The sequence below is a fragment of the Macrobrachium nipponense genome, chromosome 32 (assembly GCF_015104395.2).
Source record: "Macrobrachium nipponense isolate FS-2020 chromosome 32, ASM1510439v2, whole genome shotgun sequence".
In the NCBI taxonomy this organism is placed as follows: Eukaryota; Metazoa; Arthropoda; class Malacostraca; order Decapoda; family Palaemonidae; genus Macrobrachium; species Macrobrachium nipponense.
The window spans coordinates 48831450-48836449 of NC_061094.1; positions in this window are offsets into that span (position 1 = coordinate 48831450).

Below are 5000 nucleotides of genomic sequence, written 5' to 3' on the forward strand. Positions count from 1 at the left end.
GGTATACTAAGTCTCGTCTGACAAAGTGGTGGGCTGATGTCAATCGATCTATTTCTGTCGACTGAAGGAAATCATCGGTTAATACCGGGAGATGACACGCTTAAACATAAGTGGTTGATCTTCGTGATTTAACGGAGAATCAAACTTTCACCTCTAAAAGTGTGTAGTTATCCCAGTAGGGGAGATTGCCTCTGCATCCAAGGTGAAGTGATTATCCGAGTCAGCAGAAGGAGATCATCTGGCATTTGAAGACGATAGAAAGGACTGTGGAGAAACTTCAAATCACATAACAATTTATTGCAAAGAGTGTCGTGGCAATCTTGCTTTTGATGTTCACAATAGCGTTCTAACAGTTGTAGGGCATTGAGAGAGAGAGAGAGAGAGAGAGAGAGAGAGAGAAGAGAGAGAGAGTAAGCAAAACTTACACAAAATTATAGCTTCAAAAAAGCACTTCCTTTCCCTTTCACTTTAAGTAAGAATATAAAATGATTGTCTAATTCCGGGAATAAACTTTACATACGACTAGCCTGCGTCGAACATTCAAATCAAAAGCCAACTTGCCGCTATGGTTATTGCTGGAAGACTCAAGTCTTTGAGTAAGGTTGCACATAGTTGCAATGGAGCAGAAAATTATTTCTTGAAACTTCTTGCATCGTGAGGCCCTATGATGGAAAAAGGCCGTTCAGTGAGTGTTAAAAACACTTGGGAAAAGCTCATGAAAAAAGCGACCCCGACTATTGATTAGGCTAGAAAGAAGAAGGTTTTTGCAATGCCCATATCCTGATCAATGTTCTTTCCCAAAGAATAAGTGAAAGCGCAATTTGCTATCATACACAGAGAACCTGCTCACAGAATTATCGACGCCAATGAGCTAAAGAAAATGGTAGATAGCATAGCTATGTTGATGTAGATTATCTTTATAGATGTAATGGTGTTTACCAGGAAATATGTCCATCTGCCTATTCATAGCATCTAAAAATATGTTCTCTTTCCCAGGTTTGTTTTTTGAACGGTTTCTATTTTAAAAGATTAGTTGTTAAATTCAAGGTGAATATGTTAAAAAGAGTATTGCAGTTGCACATGATTAACTTGTTCATAACTAAACAAAATTATTTCACTTAGGATTAAGCACCGGTTTAACAAGATGAAGAAAAATAATCGAAAAATCCGTTATAAACACAACTCTCTCTGGTAAAAAAAAAAACGGGAAAGTTGGGAAAACTCACCAGAGAGTCTCAGAAAAAACCACAAATCGAATTCTCTGTCCACGAAAGGATTTTTAACTCTCCAATCAAGTTTCGTCCAGCAGATTTTTAAGGATTTTTTGGGGTAAACAATCTCTCTCTCTCTCTCTTCCTCTCTCTCTCTCCTCTCCTCTATCTCGCTCTCTCTATCTCTTTATCTTCTCTCTCCTCTCTCTCTCTCTCGTCGTCTCTCCTCTCTCCCCGTCTCCTCCCCTCTCCTCCTCTCTCTCTCTTATTTCCTCTTCGCCTTCTACATCAATGTAAGAGTTATAAAAAATGTCATGTCTTCATTGTGGATTTTTAAAGATGGTACCTGAATTTCTTACGGGTGTCTTGTGGGCTTGTATCATAATAATAATAATAATAATAATAATAATAATAATAATAATAATAATAATATAATAATAATAATAATATATGTTCAAAGAACGATAGACGGAAATAACATCTCTCCCCCATATGTAGGAAGTGCAATATGAAAATGAAACCATAAACCACATAGCAAGTGAATGTTCGGCACTTGCACAGAACCAGTACAAAAAGAGGCATGATTCAGTGGCAAAAGCCCTCCACTGGAGCCTGTGCAAGAAACATCAGCTACCTTGCAGTAATAAGTGGTACGAGCACCAACCTGAGGGAGTGATAGAAAACGATCAGGCAAAGATCCTCTGGACCTATGGTATCAGAAACGGATAGGGTGATACGTGCAAACAGACCAGACGTGACGTTGATTGACAAAGTCAAGAAGAAAGTATCACTCATTGATGTCGCAATACCATGGGACACCAGAGTTGAAGAGAAAGAGAAGGAAAAAAAATGGATAAGTATCAAGATCTGAAAATAGAAATAAGAAGGATATGGGATATGCCAGTGGAAATCGTACCCATAATCATAGGAGCACTAGGCACGATCCCAAGATCCCTGAAAAGGAATCTAGAAAAACTAGAGGCTGAGCTCGAAGTAGCTCCAGGACTCATGCAGAAGAGTGTGATCCTAGAAACGGCACACATAGTAAGAAAAGTGATGGACTCCTAAGGAGGGCAGGATGCAAACCCGGAACCCCACACTATAAATACAACCCAGTCGAATTGTAGGACTGTGACAGAGCAAAAAAAAAAAAAAAAAAAAAAAAAAAAAAAATAATAATAATACATAATAATAATAATAATAATGTTGGTTTGTTGAATTTCTTACGAGTGTCTGTTTGGCTTATATTAAAATAATAACTTTGCTGTACTATTAATGAATAATGATAATTAATATAAAATAAATGTGTGTTTACGTATCAATAAAGGCATGCATGACAATTGGTAGTCTGGTCATTTTATCCCGAAATAGATGCGGATCCTAAAAAATTGTTCAGTCTTTTCTAGTCGATTTCCATAATATTTACTTAATTATCTAAAAAGTTTTTTGTTCTGTTTAATGATAAAGAGGAAACACATTTGGAATTTTCAGCAGTGCCTAAGAATGTTATTACGGTCATCAATTATGAATATATCCCTCGGGGTTAAAAGTTTTTGTTTTATTATTATTTCTTAATAGTTTTTTCACAAAATTTTCCTTTCTAAAAATGTAAATTGAGATCGATAATTCGGAAGACATTTGAATCGTCCAAATTTTTTTAGTGACTTTTTTTTTTTTAACAATGTGGAGAATTTAGGGCTGGGGTCTAAATCCCTAGAAGTTCTTCCACTCATTTATATCTTTTGTTTTTGTTTTTCCGGGCCACGTTGCTGCCAACATTCAAAACGAATTTGGCTGTCAGGGATACGTACAATGCCCTCGCCTTTTCCATTTGTATTTCCAAGAGTTGCTGAAACTATTTTTCTTCTCCCACTAAACACTTTTCCTTATTTTTCTTAGTAGTACTCTCTGGTTTTAATGGAAAGTTTAGATTCCTGTACTTTCTGTGTTAGTCACCTTATTCCATTCCATATATATATATATATTAATATATATATATATATATATATATATATATATATATATTATATATATGGGTGGGTTGTGTGTGTGTGTGTATGTATATATATATATATATATATATATATATATATATATATATATGTATATATATATATATATATATATTATATATATATATATATATTATATATATATATATATATATACATACACACACACACACAGCACACCACACACACACATATATATATATATATATATATATATTATTATATATATATATGTATTTTTGTGTTGTGTGTGTGTGTGTGTGTATGTGTGTGTATAAATAGATTCTTCAGTTAAAACAGGGTACGTCTATAAGTATAAAAGACAAATTAAAACACTCTGGTTTAACGCCAATGATTATAATTTGGGTGTACTGACTTCCACCCTTATCAAGTACTTATCAATTACTTGGTAAGTGTGGGATATATATATATATATATATATATATATATATATATATATATATATATATATATATATATATAGTATATATATATATATATATATATATATATATATATATATCCCACACTTACCAAGTAATTGATAAGTACTTGATAAGGGTGGAAGTCAGTACACCAAATTATAATCATTGGCGTTAAACCAGAGTGTTTTAATTTGTCTTTTATACTTATAGACGTACCCTGTTTTAACTGAAGAATCTATTTATACAACACACACACACACACACCCACACACACACACACATACACACACAACACACACACACATATATATATATATATATATATATATATATATATATATGTATATGTGTGTGTGTGTGTATTTGGTTGTTTGTTTGTTTGTACGTTTGGGTGGGCGTGGGAATACAAATTCATAGGTATTTGTTTCCCGTCATATGTTCTCCAGTGTAAGAATCAATTCATAAGCTTCACAAAACTTATGGTGTGACAGACCAACCGGAAATTATAAAAGGTTTCAAAGCCTTTTTTTTCTGTCTGCCTGTTAGAAATTCCATTCGATGACTGTCGATATGATTTTAAGAATGCAATAGCTTTGATATTTTTCGAACCCGAATAACGAACTGCGTTGTTTCCCGAGAGAGAGAGAGAGGAGAGAGAGAGAGAGAGAGAGAGAGAGAGAGTTCATACATTCGAAGTTGTATTGAATATTTTCATTCCGAGCCATTACAGTAATTTTCCAAGGGGGGAAATTAGAATAAGTAGTATGGCTTTGAAAAATATTGACATATTATAATAATACATTAGGGTAATCTTATGGAACAGCCGAAATACAGCGTTCTTTTGTGACCATTATGTAAAATTTTTGCGTGTTGAGAGGCAATTCGAATCTGGACATAATTAATTTTATAGTCTCTCTCTCTCTCTCTCTCTCTCTCTCTCTCTCTCCTCTCTCACTCTCTCTCTCTCTCTCTCTCTCTCTCTCGCTCTCTCTCTCTCTCTTCTCTTTCTCTCCTCTCTCTCTCTCTATCTAGTATATATATATATATATATATATATATATATATATATATATATATATATATATATTTATATATATATCCATTTATATATATATATATATATATATATATATATATATATCCCTATATCTATATAATTCACATATGCATGGTACAATATCGTGCATGCGGTATTTTTTTTAAATACGTGAAGTATATTTTTATCTGAGTTCTCGACGTAAACCAACTTCCTTGTCATTTGCAGTTATTGCTAGAATTATTCTTTCGAAGGTTTAGTATCGTTGTTTAAAACCAAGAGGCAGAGACTGCAAGCCTTCCTGAAAACAGCAGGA